This window comes from Lissotriton vulgaris, chromosome 9, assembly GCF_964263255.1.
Source record: "Lissotriton vulgaris chromosome 9, aLisVul1.2, whole genome shotgun sequence".
In the NCBI taxonomy this organism is placed as follows: Eukaryota; Metazoa; Chordata; class Amphibia; order Caudata; family Salamandridae; genus Lissotriton; species Lissotriton vulgaris.
The window spans coordinates 907326857-907351931 of record NC_141697.1 but is presented as its reverse complement, the minus strand read 5'-3'; the positions used below and the strand labels follow the sequence as shown (position 1 = coordinate 907351931).

At 42.6% G+C, this 25075-nt stretch overlaps 1 protein-coding gene across 1 annotated transcript in view; it reads right to left on the bottom strand.

Annotated features, from left to right (window-relative positions):
• Positions 1-22838, bottom strand: part of LOC147692486 (synaptosomal-associated protein 25-like) — a 552838-nt gene extending 530000 nt beyond the window's left edge. The window contains exon 1 of the mRNA XM_086938695.1: positions 22731-22838. The gene's annotated coding sequence lies outside the window, so the exon portion shown is untranslated. The remainder of the gene's footprint in view (positions 1-22730) is intronic.
• Between the last annotated feature and the right edge of the window lie 2237 nt (positions 22839-25075).

The following is a 25075-nucleotide window of genomic DNA, read 5'->3' as shown; positions in this document are numbered from 1 at the left end:
GGGACCCACAGGGGTTGCGGTGCGAGTGTGGCATAGAGCGAACGCAGCAATGGGGTGGTCGGATATATTGACCCGAGCGACCCCGCTTTACGTAACTGAAAGATTGGGTAGCTTGTGGACAACGAAGGGCTTTGAGAGGTGGGACCTCATCGGTATCAGTAGGGTTGGGGATCTTTGGGTCAAGGACAGGATTAAGACTTGAGGAGCTGCAGTCGGAGTATGCGCTTAGTGATAGGGAGCATTTCCGCTATATGCAGATCCGCCACGTGCTTGGTTCGGTTTTCCCAGCCGGGACCGTGATCCCGGAATCTTCTCCCCTCGAAGATAGAGTGCTGACGGACATGTTCTGGATAGCACTATTTCTTTAATATACAAAAAATTAATTAACGACCAAACGGATCTACTTTTGCGGCTTCGGGAAGCTTGGACCAGTGATGGACTGGAATTGGATGATGAGGATTGGCAGGCTGCGATATCTTCTCCTAAAGAAGTCGCGATCCCGGGCCGTCTCCGGCTGGTGCAATTAAAGATCCTACATCGTACCTATATAACGGGTCCCCGTCTGCAGCGTATGGGATATTCCGTGGATGGGTTGAGTAAGCGTGGGTGTGGTTTGTTGGGTACTTTCCTCCATATCATATGGGAATGCCCGGTTGTGTTCTGGAACCGTGTGCATGTTGTCATGGAACAGGTTACGGGAGTCTCGTTGCTGCCTGAAGCCCGACGCTGCCTACTGAACGTATGGGAACCGAATGATTATAATGTGGCACAGACTCAATGGGCTACCTTTGGGAACATGGTAGCTAAAAGAGACATAGCACAACTGTGGGGGTCCCAAAGAGCACCTACGATTTCAGCGTGGAAAGAAAACATGGACTGGTGCATGTTCAGGGAAAAAACAGTGTATGTTGCACGTGGCAGACCTAAGAAGTGGGGGAGAATATGGGATCAATGGAACTCATACCGAGGGGAGATGTGTACTCCTACTTTTGTAGACACTCCGGAAATGTCACAGTCCCCATAGCCGAGCATTCCTTGTACTGTATATATCCTTGTTGACACTGATCACTTGCTCCCTGCCCCCCCCTTCCCACTTTTTCATCTATTATTGTTGCGTACATTGTTTCTTGGCACGGCTCTCCCCCCTGGAACAGACACCTACCGCATAGTTCCCTTTGCCTCGTCAGTTTTGGTTTATTTATTGTTTATTCATGTATATTTAAAATGTAAAACCTTAACCTCATCCTGTGCAATATCCTATGATTCACACAAACTGTATGCTGAATCGCTGCCGGGCCCCCGGGCTGTCGGCTGAAGAGCTGTGCATTTGTGCAATACCAAGTTTCTGTTTCGTTTTAGTGACGGCCGGCCCCTGTGGTTGTAGGCCCACAAATGTATTGCTGCAAAAATAAAAATAAAGGTTTTCAAAAAATAAAAAAAATAAGAACAGTCTTTGAAACCTTTTTTGGTAAACCAACATTGCCCCCCCCCCCCCCCCCCCCCCGTCCCCCTCAGAACCCAGGATTTCTTACAATGTAAAAGGCCACAACCTTAGGTCAGGGTGTGCAACTTCAATACAGGTTCAACAGAAAAGGGTATGGAAGGTCAAATCTCTGGGTCTGCAAATGTGGAATTTAAAAGGTCCTTGCCTGGGAAACATTGTCTCTCCATGTAAGAAGGTAATCAAAGGTCCTCTACAGAGAACCGCTATTCACCATTACAAGAACTGACCTCCTGTGCATCCCTCTTCATCAACTGAGGCCTCGTTTGTGATGGATCTGTAAGGTAAGAGGTTCAAGTGCTACAACGAGACAATAAGGGGAGGCGGAGACTGCCTAATCATAATATAACAGTGACAAGTTGTCGCTTTATGAATCTCTTTAATAAAACAAGCATTAAACAAAAATAAATTTACAGTTAGTCATCAAAGTATAATTAAACGACAAAATTTTCAGTTGTATTTGTGGTAGGCAATCTCATTCAAAATATGAAAATCAGCACTGAAAAGCACCAAATGAATGCACCAAGCATCCACGTTCCCTTGAATTTTTAGGAACCATTTCATTATTTTAAATTTTTGCTACAGGGTCGCTTGTTTGTAGACTCTAGATTATCTCTCCTGCCCAGCAGTAAGGAGGTTCATTTTTTTGGAAAGCAATTTCCTTTTTTCATTTTATGAAATAAAGGTCATTTGTACAGAGATCGAAATGCTCTGCAATATCAGACTTGGGGGATCATATACAGTTTTCCCAGAAAGCTGTGCGGGTGGTGAATGATAAAGGAAAAAGATGGATAGTTGGTATCTTTCTGTGAACTCTGTATTAATACCATTTTTGTGAGGCTATATCAGTGTTGTTCCACGTACGGCCTACCGCCCTTCACTTCATTTTAAGTGGCCCTCCTCTTCCTATTCTAATGTGCAGCAGCAGTGCACAGCTACAGCCTTCATGTAGGAAGCAATGCTGTTTACCTTTGCAGGACAAGCTCACAGACACCGCAGAGCTCCTTTGTCTGAGCACAACAGGGTCCTGAAGCTTTGTAGACAGTCCCCATCTGCCTAACAAAAGAATCACAGCGAGTGTCACTTCAGACACTGCCAAGTGCTTAAGTGAATTTTGAAAGCGTCTGTAATTGTACCTTGCTCTTTACACATCTAGAATGTACTTATGTCTGTGTGTACTCCTCACAAATGTCAGGTGGGTCTCTTTGTGTGTGCAATTACAACAATAACCATGTAAGTAAGCTGGCTCTGTATATGGTATGCCATTAGGTGGTTATACCGTGCACAGAGTCCAGGAGTTCACCAAAAGTGTACAGGGCTCAATGTAAACCCCAAAGTGCTCTATTACTGGAAGTGTGGGTGAGCAGCCTTAGGCCTAACACAGAGTAGTGTAAGACATTTATTGCACAACACTGACCAGTAATGGACAAACAACTCAAAAAGGAGATCCACATCAATGTTAGAAAAATAAGCTTTGTTTGTACTTTATTTAAAGTCTAAGATTTTCGCAATAAAACAAGTAAGTTTTTAAACCGAAATACTGTTCACTTTTTAAATTCGACACAGAACAATTTTTGAGCAGTTCAATGCTATTCTATGGGGGAAAACAATAATGTGGTTATATAGGTAAGTATCACTCATACTATTCCAGTCTTCGGGACCAAAGGTCAGCAAGGGGCAAGGGTCAGGTGACTATCAAAACTGCACCACCAGCAGGACAGGGGAGGCTGGGTGCAGAGGTTAAAATCAGTTCAGCCCAATTTGTTTCAATGGAGACTGGGGGTGCTGGAAACCACACTGCTAGCAGGTAAGGTAAATCGGTTGCAGGAGCCACAAAGCAGCATCAAACATACACCACCAGCAGCACACGGGCGGCTGGGTGCAACGTGCAAATTTAGCGCCAGGCACCCAATGTTGTTCAATGGAGATTCTGCTTTTAACAGACAGGCTGCAAGTGTTGCACTAGAGGTCGCAGGAGGTAGACCAACGACAGCAGAGGTAAATAGAGACGCAGGGGTCGTAGGCGCACTATCGATTCAGCTCACCATGACGCAGGGGCTTCAGGTGCAGCAGTGCCTTTTAGGTGTGGTAGGCTTCTTTCCGGAGCCAGTCGCGATCAGGGCAAGCCTCTAGATTCAGGCTGCAGGCATTGTTGTGGAGACGAAGAGGGTCAGCCAACACTAGACTTGAGGTCAGGATCACTGGGGAACCTGTTCTGAGTCAGTCGGCCACCTGTACAGGGGTCGTAGGTGTCGGGAGCAGAGTGGGCAGGACTTGCGGATCAGCTGGGCACCGGAGTCCTTTGTGTTGGATTCTTGGAGACGGACCGCTGTTTTCAGGAGTTCTGGTCTTTTTCAAAGTTCAGACAATCTACCACGGGTTTCTAGAAGTCGCTGGGTGTAGGACAGGTGTCATCTTCTTCCATGGTCTTGGAAGCTGGAGACAGGTTGGTAAGGCTGGGGCCAAGTCAGTAGTCGTCTTTAGGCTTCGCTGCCTGACATCTTCGTTCTTCTTCTTAGGTCGCAGGTAACTAACTTCTAGGTCTGGGGGAAGTCACCTAAATACTCAATTAAGGTAACTTGCGCCACTGCTATTGTTGCCAGAACTACCTACCGGTCCCATTACAGTCCGTGGGACTGCAACGTTCTGCTGATTATTACCTGCCACCGCACGCTGTGCTGAGCAGACGCGGGGCACGGGGACTACATTACCCAGCGTTCCCTCGTGGCACCAGTCAAACACGTCACACCAAAGCGCCAGGAGGTGCGTTAAAACTCCAGGAGGGCTCCCGCAGCGCGCGTCCCATAATTTGCGCCACTGCTGTTGTTGCCAGAACTACCTACCGGTCCCATTACAGTCTGTGGGACTGCAACGCTCTGCTGATTATTACCTGCCACCGCACGCTGTGCTGAGCAGACGCGGGGCACGGGGACATTACCCATCGTTCCCTCGTGACGCCAGTCAAATGCGTAACGCCAAAGCACCAGAAGGCGTGTTAAAACTCCAAGAGGGCTCCCGCAGCGCGGGACGCGCGCGGGCATGCCCGGGCCAAGGGCGGGCCCGTCTGCGCCCATCAGCGACAGGACGAGGCAGGGCAGGGCCACTCCCCTAACGGCTGTACTCTCCCATATACCACGATCAAAGGAAGGGGTAAGATTCATTTGAATCTACATGTCCATAATAATTTGATGACTTTCATTATGACTCTGATTGAAAAAGACATTAACATCTGTTAGAGGGACTCCTACGGCGCTATTGGTCAAAGCACCCCCTTGGAGGGAAGGTTGCTTTCGCACGTTCTGACAGTTGATTTGTGGGTTCTTATGTAACTGTGTTGACTGAAATTGTGTGGTATTACTAGCTGTTGTAAAATGGGGAAAAAGTCAGTTAGCAAAAATAAAACAACAACATGTGAGCCTCCAACAACAGCGGTAGACAAAATGCTTCAAAGGGCCATTGGGGTAATGCCCACAGAAATAGAGCGCACAGAAAGGAGGCTCTCCCTTACACCGGATATCTGCGCACTAGACCTTGAGGTGACTAAGGCCCCAGCCACTTCACATACATCGCAGCCCAGTCCTTTGTCTCTCCCGCCCTCTGGTCAATCTCACATTCTGATTTTAGGGGCCCAAGAAATACAATCACAAACACCTATTAGGGAACCCTTATTGCGGGTTACTCGAACTCGTAAGCAATCAGATAGGGTTAGTAATTCTACTAAAACTACAAACAAAGGGAAACACAAAGCAACCCCAGCTCTAGGGCCAAAAAACAAAAAACAATGTGCAAATAACCAGGCAGTTACACTTGGTACAGATAAACCAGTACCACCAAAGGGTAAAAGTAAAGCAGAAAACCCAACTGCAGAACTTCCGATGTGGGTAGACAACTTGATGGCTGACCTTTTAATCCGATTAAGAGCCACAATCCAAGAAGAATTAGCTCCCATATTTGCCCGTTTAGACAGAATGGAGAGAGTGTGGGAGGGCTTGGGTACACATGTGCAACCAGACTCTGGGCCTAGCCAAGCGGGGGGAGGGACGGAAACTGGCAGAGATGACGTTACGCTATGCCCAAGCAATGTACAAGGCGGAGGGAGCCACACTATTGAGCCAAGTACAACCAGTGGTCCACAGAGGGAAGCGAATAAAAAAAACGCTATAGTCATAGGCACAAACAAAGCACTATGGAGGTAGGTGGGGGGGCTAAGACTGAGTAGGGAGGTCACTACTAAGCAAACAGCACCACTGTCTGAAGACTCTGCTGGCGAGATCAAGGCAACTTCCCTTCCAAGCATAAATCTTCCTCCGGCCTCTGCACCATATGTTGCAGTTATGACAGGAATCCCTTCATTGTTACACAACTCTAAGGAAACTCAGCTTGAGTTAAGGAACAAATGCTTGTTTTGGCTCGCAAGGTTCAAGCTCTTTGACTACGCTAGGGCGGGGGAGATAATCATGGTCCGCAGAGTAGGCTGGCTGGGAGATACCCGAAAGATGGAAGTAGGAGAGTGTGTTAGTAACTTTAACAACCCAAACACGGCTAGCATGTTGTTATCCACCCCTAATGCAGCCCACCACACGCCCACAGGAATAAGCCTGCGTGCGCTGGATTATTTCTATCCCCAACCTAGCACTGATGAGTTATGGCATTTTCATCCAAATCCACTGTGGGCCCTGGTCTCCTCATGGAAGGTAGGTGGAGTAATTCCGGCAACCGTCCCCTGTATAATATCCCAATAAGCAATAGATATGGATATCTTGAGGAGGTTGATTGACTAGGGGATAGACACTACATTATTGACACTCAAAAGGAACAATCACTTAATTGCCCCAGTGAAGAAGCTCGCTACGATAGTAGTAAGAATGGGATTAGTGGTAGGTAATTGGACCATGGGCATGACACCCAAATAGAGGACAGCCATTTAAGTGGGGAGGCTGTACCTATCTCTCATGATCTCCAGATGGGTCATATTAACAGGGACGGAAGCAGTGTAGCATTGGCAAGTGCAGACAGGAGTAATCAGGCTGTAAAACCCCTCCCCTCCCTGTCTAATGGGGTTGCTCCGATAGAGGCAGGAATGGGGAGTTACAAATTCTTTCTTGGAATCTAGCAGGTCTGAAAAACAAAATCTCAAGTCCAGAATGGGGTTCCTTTGTGGACAATCAAGACATCTGCTTATTCCAAGAAACCTGAGCCTGCGAAGATCATCATAGTATAGGATTTGCCCCATTCAACATACTGGCCATAAAGGGTGGGAGAGGGCGCCCGTCGGGTGGTCTTACAATCTGGGTGGGCACTCATCTTGGGTGTAAGGCAGAGCACATGACAACCTCCAATAACAACATCCAATGTGTCCTGTTGTCATTTCCTGATAAGACAAAAATTGCTCTAATCAATGTCTACTCCAGACCGGTAGTTAACAGACTTGAATCGCCCACCATAGACCACCAAAGTCGCTATCTCCCAACTTTGGATCCAGCAATTTTGTTAATTATGGGTGGTGACTTAAACTGTCAATATGAACCTTTAACTGACAATTCACAGGAGGACCCCTCAGAAGAAGATATCTACTGGTCAATTCCAAAACCACATATCACTCCAATCAAAGTATGGTCACCCTTAGCCATTCAAATCTATTAATTTACGTTGTCCAACTCATTAAGGACTTGTAACACGAGGAAAAAGTCCGATCTCCCAGCCAAAACCACATTCAATCGTGATGGTCACACATCACTAATGGACTACATCATGGTGGAAACAAGAACCTGGGAGAAAGTCCTAGACTCCGACGTACAACAGAGGCAGGACAGTGATCACAATGCCCTGATTGTAACATTGAAGCAGGGGAATTTGGGTGTTGCTGCCATGGGTCCAAATCCAGTGACCGCTGGGGATGGTCTAGTAACCACCAATAACTGGAGGAAAATCAGATGGAATCCCGTCCGGCAATCTTCTCCCAAACTGGCAAAGATGTACCAGCTTGTACTACCACTAATAGAGAGAATGAGTGCGTTGGGACAGGGGGAGCCACCCGAAAAGGACAGGGATAAGGTTAGAATAATCCACGAAGATCTAGTGGCAACCCTGGCAGATGTATTCTACCCGGGAGTTTCAAGGAGGGAAATAGTGCAACCTAAATGCTCTTGTGACACTAGCAATTGCCGCAAAGCAAAACAAGAGCTTTTAATTGCGCTGAAAGGTAAAGATAGGTCATCTATCAAGTCAGCTAGAATAAATTGCAAGAAAACCCTGCACAAGGCAAAGAAGGAGTGGGAAACGGAAAGGTGGGAGGCCCTGTGGATAGCGCTTAAGGCTAATGATTTTAAATTGCTCTGGAGGTTAGTTAGCTCTGGTGAGGAGGGGGGACACCCAGCAATAGAGCCTAATATAGCGCCTGAAGTTTGGGAGTCACACTTTGGGGCCCTGTATGATTGTGATGTTGAAAACCCCCTAAGCCCAGAGCATCCAAGTAAAGATCTGGAGTCAAATGAGGGGGGAGGTGGGGACATCACGCTGCTAGAGGTGCAAAACGCCTTAACCAGCTTACTCCCCAATAAAGCCCCGGGTCTCGATAAACTTTCGGGGGACCTCTTTCGGGAAGAACTCATTATTTGGGCCCGATATTTGAGTGCCGTTTTTAACGCAATCTTGAAGGGCATGAATCTGCCAGATACTTGGAAAGGCGCGGAAATAGTTCCCATCTTGAAAAAGGGATGCCCTCTCCTACCCACCAACTATAGACCCATCAGCTTAATTGATAACACCCAAAAGCTGATGGCAGGGTTCTTTTGTGCCGCATACAGAGGTGGGTGGAGGAGCAGGAAATTTTGAGCCCCTACCAGGCGGGCTTCAGATCAAACATGTGCACCGTGGACCAGTTATTCAGTTTAAACAGCTACTTTTCTGGAAAGCGGTGCAGATAGAGGGTGGCAGCCTCCATCTTATTTGTTGATCTGAAGTCCGCCTTTGATCTTGTGCCTAGAAACAAGCAGTGGAAGGTGCTTGCTGAGCTTGGGTGTCTGTCCTACCTTCTCAATGTGCTAATGAGGCTACACTCAGAAAACTGTGCCCAGGTTAGATGTGGTAAATTTGGGGAACTTTCCTCACGCTTACCTGTCAGAAAGGGGGTCAGACAGGGCTGTGTCTTGCCCCCACACTATTTTGTCTTTATATTAATGGGCTTATTGCTTTTTTAAATAATATAAAAGACAAGGATGCACCGAAACTGGCCACTGGGTAAATACCGGTGTTAATGTTCGCCGACGATACTTTGTTAGTGTCCACGTCAGCAGTCGGCATACAACGTACCCTGGATGGGTTTGCCCAGTTTTGCAATAAGAGAGGTCTGGAGATAAACTTAACCAAGACCAAATTTATGGTCTTTAATCCTCCAAAGACCACGCGTCCTAACCCCTTCCTAAATGGCATTCCACTTGAAAAAGTAAGGACATTCGATTACCTGGGAATAACTTTGTCTGAACAATTTGGGTGGGGTCCTCAGATCATTAAAGCACAGCTCAGGCTCACCCAGACAACAGGGGGGATAATGAAAATGCTTAGATCATCTACGTTTAAGCCAGCTGCCCCTCAGGTGGAGATATACACGGCACAAGCGAGGGGGGACTACCTTGTATGGGGCAGAACTCTGGGGGCACTGCTCCACCACAGACCTTATGAAGTTAGAAAATAACTTAATGCGTCAACTCATTGGCTTACCACGTAGTACCCCACTGGTTCCCCTTCGTATGGACTTGGGAATGAGGCCAATTGACCAAGAGATCGCCCTTAGGCCCTTGACATTCTGGAGGAGGTTATGAGTAACTCCAGAGCGGAGTGCTTTTAAAGAAGAGATAAAAGAGCTTCTCCCCAGACTCAAGCCTAGTAAAACCCCATGGTTGGCCCATATTAGAAGCCTTGCCAGCCAGATTGGGAGACCCGATCTTTGGTTGTCCCCCGAGCTATTGTGCCCAACAATATCGAGTGTGGATCTTGTGAAACAGCTTAGGCATTCAAATATTTTGCTTCTACAGGAGAGTACCAGAGAGTTCCTACAAATAAAGGAAATGTACATAAAAGAACCTTTTTTGGATGCCATTCAGCCACCATAGGCGGGGAAATTGTATGCACAATTTAGATGGGGGAACCTACCTTTGGCAGAGTATACTAGCTCATGGGCCCCGGAGAATTCGAGTTTCTGCCCTTGTTGTAAACAAACGGCTGAAACTGAGATGCGCGTCTTATTCTTTTGCCGGGCATATGCGTTACCCCGCAACGCTGGAGCCTGCGCAGGTGCAGTTTACAAAAATGAAGCTGGGATCGGGAAGATGCGGCGCAATAAGGTAAGTTTGCTTTAAAGTTTTATTTAGCCTTTTAATTTAATTTAATAAAGTGGGCGGGAGACAGGCGGGCGGGAGGCCAACTTCCGTTCCGCCATGAAATGGGCAGAAATTTGCCCCGTTTTTCCGCCTTCTTTGCGGAAGGCGGAAAGTGCAAATTTCCGCCCATTCCGTGGGCGGAATGGAAATGTCCCCCACCCCTAAACAAAACACTATAATAGATGAAGGGTCTCAGGGAAAAGGATAAAGACCTGCGCGGATGAAATCCCCAACACCATTATATATCAAACAACAAGTCTGCGGGTCTGTCAGGCTCCATAAAGAGAGCTCATGAGCACAACCAGTACAAGCAAATCGCTCCTACTAAAACATGGAAGAAGTCCTATTAATAAAGGACGGAATCCCATCACCACGAGTTGGCATGCTTCCTCATCTGGGATCTCCCCCTGGTTGCAAATCCTAGTGCAACCACGTCTATGACCCCCTCGCTATGAGGGAGGAGCACAGGTATGTTTTATTGATCAGATCTCCTAAAATCCGTTTGATGTGAAACATGAGAATGTTAGGGGGATGGTTGCAGTGCAAAGAGTATGGTGATGTGTAAAATGATGTTAAAATTGGCTACCAAGAGCGAAAAAAGAGTTTAATGATTTACTCTTGGTGTCAAGGTTGAAACGGCCTGAAAGAATTGCCGAGCACGCTGCTCTAAACGAAGGGTCTACATGGTTCAGCCACGATGATCACTTTCGGATTGCAGCCTTCCTCAGGACCTAGATGGTGATTGCTACTGCAAAAACTATGTGATCAAAATAATAGTGTTGTGGTTAGAACGATACAACCTACAGACAGACACCTGTGGTCTCCTTTGTGAAGAATCTACAGGGTAGTTGCTGTCACCCGTAGGTGCACGGGTGGACGCCTCACCTCACCTGGCAACAGCTCAGGACGTGAGGCACCGCTCTCTCTGTCGGTACCCCGGACCTCTCTCTAGCTGTGACCGGAGGTCATGTATGAAAAATCACAAAGCAATTAAGAAAGATAATAACGAATATTGGTCCTTAGTCGCACATGATACAAGTAATCAAAACCAAACTGCAGATTATACCACATGCAACATGACAACCATATATTTCTAATTTGTACTAAAAACTGTTTGGTTGGACTTTTCCCATGAGGAGCAGGGTCCAAACTAGGGTGGCATAGTGAGCAAAAGAACAATGGATGTAACTCAGATCTCTTGACTGGGAGTGAATGCTTTTTTTAAATAATATATTTTATCTGGTTTTCCTGATACAGTCTGGACCATAGCCCTGTAATCACATTTAGAAAATAAAGTAAATCAGGAGTACCATGGCATATAAACATTTACAACTCCTGCACAACTTTATGGGAAATCAACATGAACATAGCGCAGACATTCCCAAATCCCAGTGATTGTGAAGAAGTTACATAGGTATAGGCACAGACAGTACTGAAATGTAATATGAAATGTTCAGTAGTCATTTGTGTGTGTGGCAATTCCTGTCAGGGGTCTAAAGGAGGTGAATGTTTTATTTACTAAGCCCTCCTTCCATCATTTGTTGCTGTAGCACTTTTTGCCCTAAGTGGGATGGGTATGCCCAGACGTGGGTCCCTTGCTTGCTGTGCCACTTTATTCAAGCTAGCCTGGCTGATGAGGGATGAAACCCCGAATCCGAAACCGGTCCCAGGATGCTTGCTTCCAGTCCAGTTACTGACCCCGCTTGGAAGTTCAGACTGGGCTGTTCCGATGAGGAACAGGGTCAAGACTGATATGCATATTGCTGGGTCCAAACGAGTGGCATAGTGAGCAAAAGAACAATGGATTTAACACACATCCCATTAAGAGAGAGAGAGTTATTTCATATTTAGCCAAGCTTAAAACAGTCATTGCTTTGATACAAGATTCGCGCCTTCCAGAAGCAAAACGTTTAAACTTAAAGAAATGTTAAGTATGGGAAGTGTTTGTCTCCCTTGCTTTAAAGGAAAAGAATAGCATGAGTTTCTATGACACAAATGTCTCACTTTTTGTTATATATCAAGAGTGTGATGGGAAAGAAAGATGGGTTGTTGGTCAATTCATTATTGACGAAACACCACTTACAATTTTAATGCATATAGACATATGGCAGACGATAATTCTTTCTGGATCATACTGTCAAAAAGATGCTAGAAGAGGATTAGGATTATTTTATATTTGTTTGGGACTGTACAAAAAATTGATCTTATAATAAACAGACATTTGAAAGTCAAATGTATCTCAACTAAACATAACCAATTCAAGTCTGCAATTAATCAAAAATCTTTGGTTGCTTTATGGAGATTACACAAACCTACTTTGTGAGAATACACCTTCCATTTCAACCACAAACAGAACAGCAAATTGATTACTTTCTAAAGAGTAAAATATAAAAGTATAACAGTCATTGTTAAATGATGATTTAAACATTCTTATTATATTCTACCTGTATTTCAAAATTCAAGGATGAGCTCTTTATGTTCAACATATCTCAGAAACCATCAATATCTACTGTTTAGAATTCTTTTAAGCTGGCAGTTCCAGGTTTTATTATCAGTTATGTCGACAATAAAATGAGGACAGCTGCAGAGGAGATTAAGAAGCTTGAATGTGTTTACTACAGTTCAAAAACAGAACCGTCAATTAATGAATTGATTGAGTACATTATATTCAACATTCTACTGAATCTGCTTCTTCTTATGTGCAAAAAAGTAGTCCTAGATAATATGTGCACAAATCAAATTTGGAAATTGACTTGCAAGTTACTTAGAACTAAAATTGACTCCACAATTAACAGCAAAGTTTAAAATAAGACTGCAGAAAAGATATTATTTCAACATTTTATAAAGATCTGTATATCCAAGAAAATAATGCATCAAACATAACGATTACCAAGTATTTAAAGTCCATTGAATACCCTTCAAAAAACAAAGTAGACTTTACCTTAAAAGAAAAATATATTTCACAAGAAGAAGCACCTAGGACAAGATGTTTTTTGTTCCAAGCGCTAGAATAGTTTAGTTTTGGATCCAAAATGTTAGGCCCCTACAGTTGCAAACAGCACTATGTAGAGAATCCTTAGTATTGGGCAATAGCTAGACTGCTTAGCTGAAATGCAGTCCAGGAACCCATCACGTGCCCACCATTGTAGGAGAGCACTGTCAACAATGGTACCAAATCTTAATTGGACAGAACCAGTACTTTTTATTGTTATCGGACGGACTTCCACACCTGAACCCCTTCCATGCTTGTTACAAGGTCAACTCGTCATGGGTTTTACCTGCCCTGTGCTTATGACGAGTTGACCTTGTCACAAACAATGGGATTTTCGAAATTGCAGCACCCAGCGGGAATATGCGGCAGCTTTGAAGTGGTTAATTGGAGAATCTGGATGCATCTTGCAGGTCTGCTGTGCTTCAAAATACAGGACCAAGAGTTCTCTGGATGGCTACTAGGTCTTTTTTGGGACAGTACAGTCATCACTCAGAAGATCTGCCAGATAATGATTGAGCATTACCAACTCTACTCAGTGTAGCTACTATTCTTTGTATGGTCTTAATTAGAACTTCTCAGCAAGGCTGTGACACATTATTGTACATTATCAACATTTCTCAGTAAGTCTGCTTCACCTTTCATGGACAAAATCAAAACGTCTTGTGTGAACTGTACTAATACATCCTAGCACAATGTTCATATTGGTATTGAAAAATGTCAACACTTATGAGCAGGGGATGCATTAATGCTATTGATTAGTGCCTATTTCTCTGTCTAGTGGCTGACTGGACCAATGCCTTCACATTAGGGATCTGTTTAGATCTACTTGATTTTCACAGGTTTAAATTCCTGCATGTCTTCTCAATTTTCATCCTCAAGAGTGCAATAAATGAGGACCATTCAGCTGGGTATCAACAAAAATCTGCCAACAGAACCATAAGGGTTACCATGAACTTTACAGAGACATATTATGTAATGTTTTCTCAGGAGAACTGTAGTTTGCATTGGACTCTTACCATAATTCTGTCAGGGAGAGGTCAGAGCTCTTAACTGACCCCATGTCATTAGGGTCCCCCTCTGTTAGTCACTGGTTTCGTTCTCAACACCTTAAATTAGGGGACTTCACTTTAGCCATCAGTAGCATAGGCAGAAAAATCTATGATTTGCATTGGCTGAAGTTGTGCTCATGGCGGAAGACTCGTTGGCAGTGGTGGGTGGATACCCTGAAAGGAGGAAGCTGTATTATTCCCTTCACAGCAGTATGATCCATGCAGCAAGATTAACCCATACTGCCCTCGTGCTGTACATGAAGTGCACTGTCTGAGGAGAGCACAAGAACCCAAAGCACTGATCTAAGGAATGTTTTAGTGAATACATCTGGCAATGTCCCTTTTCTCTGTTTTACAAGGGTGCTGAAACTCAATGCACCACAGGCATACTTCTGGAGGTCGGGAGAAAGCCATTCCAAGGACACAGCACTGGAGTATGAGACATGTGACAACCTGCAGTACTTTGCTACTGGTCACTTCATTTTTGATTCCCAAAAGAAATAATGGGTGGAGTTGTAAAGAGCAATATCTGACTTTGATAATGGCATTGCGTGCTGTTGTAACATTGTGTTTTTTAGCTCAGGCAATGACCTTGATTGTGCTGATGTCAACAGCCCTGTGCTGATGGTCTCATAATAACTGTGGCTATCTCTGTAGCCTAGTCTCCACCCTCACATACCAATGTCACCGTGTCAGAATCCCATTGACAGTCTGTGTCAGATTTGGTTTACCTGGGTCATTGTTACGTCCCTTTATACCCACGCTGTAGTATCAGTGTCATAATACAGGTGTCCCACAGTCATTGTCCCTCTGACAATGCCTATGCTTTTCTGTGTCCCTGTGCATGTGTTACCTTGCTGACTTGCCTAATGCTATTGAACCTGTGTCAATGTCGCCTTGGCAGCGTTTAGTTTCTGTGCACCATGTTCATGTCACCAAGTCAGTATCCCTATTGGGGGTAGTCTCTCCATACAAATATAGCCATATCAATGACCATGTGCTTATGTGTTTGTCTACATGTTGTGTATCCGGTGTCTCAGTGACACTTTTCCATAATCACTGTCCTGTGTCACCTCCCCACACCATGTCTCCTTGCCAGTTTCTATGTGTCATTGTTTCCTTGTCAGTTTTCAATTGCAAGTTGCCATGTCAGCATCTTGCTGTCAGTGTAAAAGGCAATTTCACTTTTAAAAAAATAGGAGGGATATATTAGAAACTGCAGATGGACTCAGTAGATTACTTGAAATATTGTAATCCCATTGAGGTCATGGAAATGCAGATCTCCGTTTAAATCTTACATGACGTTTCTGGAGTTATAGGAGATGCAATGGTACCTTACAGTCTGTAAAACTGAGCTACCAGATTACTAATCAAACCACATTCCTCCACCTTCCAGAGTACACGGTCATCAATATGTTCAAGATTCAACAATAACAGCGATGACATGGAATCCACCCACATAGTGTGCCCATCACTTCTACTATTTCTAAGCTCAGTAATTAAGAATTGTGATGGTTACTCTTCCTCTTGGGCTATGACCCATGATCCGATCTTGCTCTGCTACCCTGAGACACTTTGTTTTATCAAAATAAGTTCAGTAACTTACATGTTGCATATATGGACAGTGTGGACACTAACAGCTGTAGCATTTCCAGTGTTAACATTGCTTTTGTCACAGAATACATGACATCAGTCTCATGTGGAAAAGTGGGTTGGTGAACAGGTTGAAGAGACTATGCGCAGCTACCGGTTAGGAGATCAAACTCTAGAAAGGCTAGTCCTCCTTTTATCTTTCCAAGATGTGTGCCACCTGCATAAGGTTCGCTTTGGTGGGGCTGCTAATTCGGTGAGGGATGCTACAGAATTTTGCTCCCAGTATGAGTTCCCTTAGTCTTCAGCTGGAACCCCTTCGCTATGCCTCAAAGTCAGCATGCCTATAAATAATATCACAATCTTTTTCCTTGGTGCACTGCCGCTCTACAGCCCGTCAGGCTCTTAAAGGCTCCAACTATCTCCCTCCAAGCAATACTTCCCTCAGCAACGCTTCCCTCAAACCAAATGCTTCCTAGAAAGCTATGAGCAGGAGTGCCATATTATGTTATCTGTATGCACACCATCACGTGTGACGGTATCCTAGCACTTTGCAGGCATGTGACGCTAGCCTCATAATGGGTCTTAACATAACTAGGAACATGGGCTTCCTTAGCTCCTTGTTGAACAGTATATTTCAGCCACAGTTGATGTGCAATCATTCCAGTAGAGAAGGAAGGGTAGCAAAGACATTAAGCAAGCAATGAAAATGCATTTCAACCACTGGTTTGGTGGAAAAACATTCATAATTGAGGGTCAGTCGGCCCCTTACATTCTTGGGCCCCAATGCTACTGTAACTGATGCACTATTTCTAGCTACAGCCCTGAAAGGGAGACTCAACCCCCTGCATTCCAGCCTCAATGCACTTTCAACAGCTCTGTGCCAGTGCACCTGGTGCATTATGAAACTTAAATGAGAGTGCCAATGTTTCCATTCGCATTGCTTAGCGTGCCTAAACCCCCTGAAGCAACTTAAAGCCTCTATCTTGAACAGAAGGGAAAGTAGCGGACATTTAAAGTATAGAAGGGCGTTGAGAAAATAAGTTGTGAGGTAACTTTATTTTTTTATTAAAAGTAGGGGCGTTGAGAAAATAAGTTGTGAGGTAACTTTTTTTTATTACAAGTAGGGCTACTTTATAATAATACCAGGTTCAAAAGTGGACCAAATGGAGAGTCAGCAAATTGTTAACACATGTTGCACATTCATACAGGATACTTTGCCATTTATACTTTTTACAATATTCAGATTGTCAGGTCACCATTTCTTAAAGGATTGAAACAGCTTTTTGCTTTGGAAAAGTTTATTTTATAACACAAAAACTCTTACTTTAACTTCAATACGTTGATTGCTGCCTAGACAGGTTAGGTGATACAAAAATCAACAACGGCTGGTCAGGCCCTCGGGGCTCCACCTTTGCTACGGCCTAGGGTACCATCAACTGGTGGTAGAAGACATTACTAGTTTTGTAGACCTTCATAAAATGTTTGGACTAAATTAATTTGAAACGCACTGTAATTTATTAAATAATGCTTCAACTTATAAACGAATGCTTTGTCCAACTCTCCTTCATTTCATATTGTAACAACATTTCTCAGGAGAATACAAGAATGGTTTAGTTGTTGATGTAGTCTATTGCAAAGCTGCCCCCAGCATGGGGGGAGACTCCTCCAAGCACTGCAAGAAAGACTAAACGTGTCTGTGGTCACCCACACCAGAAGGATACCATTACGGATTAGTTTGGCGAGTCACACCATATCTTAGTCTTCGGACCCGCATTTGCAACGTATCAGTGAGTCCACGTCTTATCAGTATCCCTAGTAATCCCCTGACGAAGGGCTGAAGGATAGCCCGAAATGCATTGGGACTAAGAAGTTTTGATGAATGTGCATTGGATTACATGTCTGATATACTTGCAAGCATGAAAACAATGTGTTGAATCAGAGACAATCAACTAAAAGACATTCTTATGTTCTAAAAACTTTATTAAACTCACTCAAGTGATCAAGACGTTTAGTCTTTCTTGCAGTGCTTGGAGGAGTCTCCCCCCTGCTGGGGGCAGCTTTGCAATAGACTTTGTCACAATACACGCTGTAGGGATCAGACAGCGATACCTCTACAGCACGCCACAGACCATTATAATATGGACAATCATTGATCAACTGAGCAGTGCAAGCCCCACTCATTTTCTTTGTTAGTTGTTGATGTCACATCTGAAAGCATGATCAATTTATAAATATTTGACTTTCCATGTTATTACAAGAATAAAGTTGACGACTGAATTAAACTGAGAGGAAGATCGATCCTAATATATGTTTGTCCACAGATCTTTGGAACAAATTTTGGATTTTAAATTATAAATCATCTCACACAGCCAACACAACTCAAACACAGTACTTTATTTACTAGCTAGCTTTGTTTATTAGCTATGCCAACCTTATTAGTGAAATTACATAAAATAGGCACAAACAAAATGTTGGTCTAGTAATCAAACAAATGATTTGAAATAGGTTATTCACTTGTTACACCATAATGGTATTTTGAAAAATAGTCTGCAATGAGATTCAAAAATGTTTGTGTCAATGTTACATTTAAATTGTCAAACATCCTGGGCAGTCTCTCAGACAAATAGTCCCACATACAGAGACTGGTTGATTTGTTACTAGTGGCTGCCTCTAAACAAATAACTTTTAACAGAAAAAATGCAACAAATGTAAATTTTAAACCCCGATGGTATGCGGTTTACTTAAATCACAGACTGGGTAGAAATGATGTATCATCTGTTTCACTGGCTATCAAAAGAGACATTCAATGGATTCCTAAGTGTATTGGCCCCGAGTAATGGTATTTTCTCTGAAGAAGTTAACAAACCATCTATAATATTACACTTTTATTTCTGTCCCTCGACAAATATTACTATATATATATACTTTAATGTGACTATTTCTACACAATCCTAATTGACTTAATCACTCACTGTTTTTATCCTTAAATACATTAAATTATTGTATTTTCTCAATAATTGTTTTTGTAACTCCGCCACTACCTTTCTGTTGTTGGATACCCATTTCCATCTTAAGTTTTTTCACATAATAATTTTATCGTTTGCTATATTTCAAGTTTGTTTGCAATTTTATACTGTTTATATAGTGGCAAAATTGATTTAGATTATTGAACACAATGACTTCTTTTTTTCTCTTGTGTTGTCAAGTAAACCACGTTACTGTAAATTGCATAATATTATATTATTTTATAATAAAGCTTTGAACTATAAATAAAAATATAAAAATGCATCTCAGATTGAATGTGCATAGCCAAGTTCACCTCAATAGATAAAAGGAAAAATACTATTTTCCTACTGAAAATGAAAGTGACCTACTACTGGATCTGGTGTAAACTGCACAACAGCAAAAACGAAAGGACCCGAATCTAGCTGAAGCAAAGATATTTATTCGGAATGCATGCCTTTTAATCTGTTTGTGTCTGCAGTATTATACACAGAAACCACCCATGCACAAATCATTTTTGATCAGCCCTGAATGTGACAGGCTAGACAGAGTTCCTATGATACATGTCCACTGAACAGATACCCATAAGTGTTTTCACTTTATCGGCCATACTGCTACGCCACAAGCTGCTTGTTTAGGCAACTATAGAAAGGTACCAAATATATGGAGATCAGTTTTACCCCTCTGTCACCTACAAAACAGAACAAAAATAACAACAATGGGACATCTGAGACTGGATATGTCCTCTCTGAACGGGAATATACACCAAAGTGTTTTGGCGAAACTGGGCTTCATCCCAAAGGGCCTACACCTGGCCATTCATACACCACTTGAGATGACTAATAGACAGTAAAACAAATGGAGGGCTATAATCAATCATGTGCTTGTGGTGGATGATCCTACTGGAGTCAGCACTAAGAAGGCTTGACCCAGTTGACATCTTTAGAAATCAATGGGTTTTGGGAGGGTGAACATTTCAGTGTGGTGTACAACCTCCACATGAGGGCGAGTTAAGACATTGTCCTTGAGGGCAGGGAGGATTGTTGCATTGCCTCATGAATGCATTCCTGGACTGGCAGATTGTACAGGGACTCTCAGTTCAGTGTGACAGTGTTGGGCGTCATCTGGGATCTGCAGCATTCGAGGCACAGTCCTATATCTCCCAGAATCGTTGAAGTGTTTATTCAATCACATTCAAACATACTCAAACCCTCGAAGAGGGCAAGAAAAAACAGCTGCTGTGGGCATCAGAAATACTACAATGATCTTCTGTTCAGAAGCTCTACTATGTTTGTTTAGGAAAGGAGATTGAGCTGGAATAGCAGAGCTGTAAAAAGTACAAAGCTCCTGTGCGTATTTTTTTATATCAATGGAAGTGGGTAACACATTAAAAATATTAGATATATGTGTTCCTTCTTACCAGTTGACGCCCCCTCCCCTTCCTTCAGCACGACTTTCAGGAAAACAGCAGCACAAGTGGATGTGTGTCCGTCATATGAAACATTTTATCCAGAACATATTTTAAACATAACATATATAGCTGTGTGTGTGTATATACATACATGTATGTCACACAAGTGAAAGTAAATGTGTATTCATTTGTTGCTACAGTTTCTTAAATCGAATTCTATGTTATTACCACAGTGCAGTGTAAATGATTTAAGAAAATACAACTTAATGACTCAAATATTCCAAATTAGAATCAGTTTACAAAAGAAAAGAACCATGACCATACATACACTGATTACTTACTATGATTCTATTTCACTTAAAGGACTGAACTCCTTGCACTGTGGTTACATTTAAATGCCTTTGTTTATAGCTACCGCACATGAAAACACAGCATGACATAAACCATACGTGCAAATGCAGAGTATAATAGGGTATTTACTGCCACTGCAAAGGGAGAGACACAGCATCTCATGCCTATTCAAGGCTCCAGCTCTTATGAAGGATGGTCCTCCCCCAAACATAACAATGCTAATAAAAGAGCATATTACACCATGTGTAAAGGGATGTATGAGGCAGTCAGCCATATGTAGACTATTCCGTTTTAGGTTTAAACCTATAACTGATAAAACCCCAGCGCTCATCAATTTAAATGCAAAAACACTGATAAACACCAGCAGAATCAAACTAAAATGCCATTCAAAGAAAGGAAAGTAACAGAGAATGAGTCATGTCTTTCTTTCTGAAGGAGACATACAATGTAACTTTGTTTTACAAGGTAGCAGCAAGAAAAACTGGTATAACATTATTCTGCCTGAGTTTTGTTCTTTAGGGATGTCACTGAAATACTGTTTTTTTGTCCTTTCATTTCCTCCAGTTTTGTGTCCTGGATTAAAGGGACAAGGTTTAGAAGCATGCTTTGGATCTGATCTAATGTTTTACACATTGTAGAGAATCTGGAAATGTTAAAATCCCATTTGATCTTTTGTTCTGGTTATGTGTGATACCTTCAGCTAATCGTGGGTTTTAACCCAACTGCTCTTTACTGCTGGGGGTTTTGAGCCTATAGTTACAGTGTTTAGAAGTCCCAGAATACAACATGATGTCCGTTATAAGGTTAGGACTTACTATAAGGGAGGCATTTGCCAGCTATGAATGTCTACTTAACAGCAGCACCCAAATGTAGTCAGGCAAAGAGTGCATAAAGCCAGTGGTTGAACATGCTTAAAGCATCAAGTTTCAGGTGCCTTAGAATGCAGGGCTACAAATTAATTTGGTGCAATTCAAAATGGTAAAGATGTCACAAGCGTATATGCTGTTGGCAAGTTGACCACTCCTACAATGTCATAATATTCTGTAAGGAATAGGTGAATGAGCCCCCTCCTGTGCACAGGGATATATTTATTAAACATTTTAATACAACACTCTTACTTTTCTCATCTTTTAATAGTCCTGTAAACCAGACAGGGTACTGGCAGAGTGAGTGCGTGAGATAATGAGATGTGAGAGCAGGTAATGAATTGTGAGTGAGAATGAAAATATTAATTATTTACATTCTTTTGACCAATGCTATACCTGGAGCTCTTTTCATACAGCATAGAGATACCTTGATGCTTGGAGAGATTTGAAGGGCTTCATTTGTCCCCCTGAATTCAGTAGTTAATTAAAGCTATTGGATTATGCAGGTAAAATAGACAAATTAGCTCACTACATTTTAAACTCTTACATGCTGATGATTGAAATAAGTGCCATTACTAAAACTAACTGGATTTTATATTATGCACCTCAAGCTGTTACGAATTAGAGTGACTTTGCTGCATTTTGAAGTTGTAAAGCAGCAGGTAGAAAATCGCTTCACTAGATTTGTAAAATGATATACACTCTTACCACAACGAGGAACTTGTTTTAACTAGCCATTGTAAAGCAATTAACCATATGGATGTTTAAGAGAGCGCAGGGTGTTCGAGTACTAATATTTCTCCACAACCCATAAATTCGAACAGAATTTCTTCCGAGAGTTCCACAGATGTGTCAGTAGTGAGACACATTTGCATTATAAATCTAGCTAGTAGTGCAGAGGTCAGTTGGGCGTAAAAGTAGTAGGATAGTTGTGCATGCAGGTAGGCACATCAGGAGCTCTGTAAATAACTCAATACCTGAATTGCTGTGCCTGGTGCGAGTTGAGATAACGCTGCATCACGACAACCCTATAATAAAGTCAGCACGGAGAAGTCAGGAGAGAGAGGGCACGGTACAGTCCAGAACAAGTGCATTGCGAGCATACAACAAACGTCTCAGCAGCGACGTACCAGTGCAAGGCTATAGTGGAGCATTGTGAATCCATTTAATGCACTTCCGTTGTAAAGAGATAAAAGCGGGTATTAATTATCAAACTGTAAACGTACTGTATGAAGCCAAATTCCTATACTGTTTTGAAGTACAGTATAAAAATATAACTCAACGACGATTTTAAAAATGCTCAATAAATATTAGTACATTCATTCAAATGTTCAGGTAGACAGTCTAATTAGTCTATTCTTTTTCATTAAACATAACCCGTTATGCGAGGACTTAACATGAGCGCCACCTCTCACAACAGGTTGTTAAAATGAGATGAGAAAGAGGGTGGAGACACATCTGGCACGTTCGTGAGTCTTAGAATAACCACTGGCCACAGCTAACAACCTCACCCCTCCACACTCTCAAGCAGTGAATACACGAAACCCTTCCCAGCCAGGTGCAAAGCTTCCAAATAAGCGCCTTACCTCCAGTCTCCCGACAGGTCTCATGCATCCGCCTGGATTGCCTCTACTTCGCTTTCGAGTCCGACCCTGTGTTGCCAGGTATGAAATTTGAAACAAGCACGATTCCCCTTGAAAACAAATGAAACACAACCGCACCTCCTGCCTAACTCAAAATAAGATCAACCAGCATTAATAGCCAAGAGGCGTATCATTGAGTGGAACTATCGTTAAAAACTTTGTATATCCTTAAACGATATAGAATAAAAAATCATGTAACGTATCAAAAACATTATTGTTCATAATTTGAAAAACAGATATATTACGTTCTATTAGAGACTGCTGTATTGTTGAGACTTTTTTTGCATGTAATTATTCTGTTATGAATTTAGAACGATATTTTTACAGCCAATTTAACTTGGTTAGTTCATTTAGTTAATTCCTTAAATGTAAGGCATGTGAGATTTTTCCTCCTTTTAAAAAAAAAATTAACATTATCTGTTAATGACAAAGAAAACCAGCTCTTCTCTAATATGGCCGTTATCTTTAGCAGGTAAGACTAGGCGGAGCTAGTGGGATGCGCATCGCTGTAAATCATGCGATTGGCTAGAAAATTATGACTCGCGCGAAAAAGAACACCCCATCCCCATAGAAACCGCTACTGTGACTGCACGAAGTAAGTATCCTGGAGGCTCCGGCAGGCAGAGTGTAGTGCGGTGTCTGGGTCTGAACGGAGACGTATCCTCACTTTTCTTGTTTCGGAAAAGGGCGATTTTGAGGAAACAAACTGGGTGATTTAAGGGTCTCATTAACGTGCATTGAAGCGGAGGACGTTCTAAACAGGCGAAAGTTGATATAAAGTCATTGTCTTGCGTTAGAGCTGTGGAGACGCTAACCTTACCCGGGAGCTGACGAATTAATGTATTTGTATACTTCCCTGAATTACGAAACAAGCATTTACAATGCAATGGTCTCGGCAATATTATAGGTAGAGCTATTAGAATTGCTCATTATTTTTTTATCTTTTTTGTATCCCTAAATAAATGGCATTGTCATTTGTATTGGCATTAGCTTTGTTTTTTGCATATGTGATACCTATTGCATTAGCAGAGAGAGAGTGAGGTAGTGTGATAGAGAGAGCGAGTGAGGTATTGAGATAGAGAGAGAGTGAGGTAGTGAGAGAGAGTGAGGTAGTGAGATAGAGAGTGAGGTAGTAAAGAGTGAGGTAGTGAGGGAGAGGGATGTTGTGAGGTAGTGAGATATAAGCATAGAGTGATGTTGTGATGTAGTGAGATAGAGAAAGAGGTAGTGAAAGAGAGAGTGAAAGTGAGTTAGTGAGATAGATAGAGTGAGGTAGTGAGATAGAGAGTGATTGAGGTAGTGAGTTAGAGAAAGAGAGTGAAGTTGTGAGCTAGAGAGTGAGGTAGTGATGTTTTGAGAGAGAGAAGTTGTGAGATAGAGTGGAGTAGTTAGGTAGAGAGTTATGTAGTGAGAGATAGGTAGATAGAGAGTGAGGTAGTGAGAGACAGAGAAAGTGAGGTAGTGAAAGAGTGAGGTAGAGGGATGTTCTGAGGTAGTGAGTTTGTGAGGTAGTGAGATAGAGAGAGAGTGAGGTAGTGAAAGAGTGAAAGTGACTTAGTGAGATAGAAATAGAGAGAGTGAGGTAGTGAGAGAGAGAGTGAGGTAGATAGAGTGAGACAGAGAGAGTGAGGTAGTGAAAGAGTGAGGTAGTGATGGAGAGTGATTTTTGGCGGGCAGTGAGATAGAAACAATGAGTGATGTTGTGATGTAGTGAGATAGAGAAGGATTGAGGTAGTTTAAGAGAGAGTGAAAGTGACTTAGTGAGATAGAAAGGGAGAGAGTGAGTTAGTGAGATACAGAGTGACGTAGTGAGTTGGAGAGAGAGAGTGAACTTGTGAGCTAGTGAGATAGAGAGTGAGTCAGCGAGAGAGTGTTGTAGTTATTTTTTGAGTGAGTGACTTGTGTTATAGTTAGGTAGTGAGTGATATCGAAATAGAGTGATGTTATGGAGAGAGTTAGTGAGAGAGAGAGTGAGATAGTGTTATAGATTTAACTTGAGTAGTGATGTAGTTATTTTTGTTTTGTGGGAGAGTGAAGTAGATATAGAGTGAGGTAGTGAAAGAATGAGGTAGTGAGGGTGAGAGTTGTTGTGCTGTATTGAGATAGAAACAGAGCGATGTTGTGAAGTAGTGAGCTAGAGTGAGGTAGTGTATGAGAGAGTAAAAGTGAGTTAGTGTATTTGAGAGAGAGTGCGGTAGTGAGATAGAGAGAGAGTGAAGTTGTGGGGTAGTGAGAGAGTGATGTAGTGAACTTTAGAGAGAGTGTGTCGTGATATAGTGAGAGAGAGA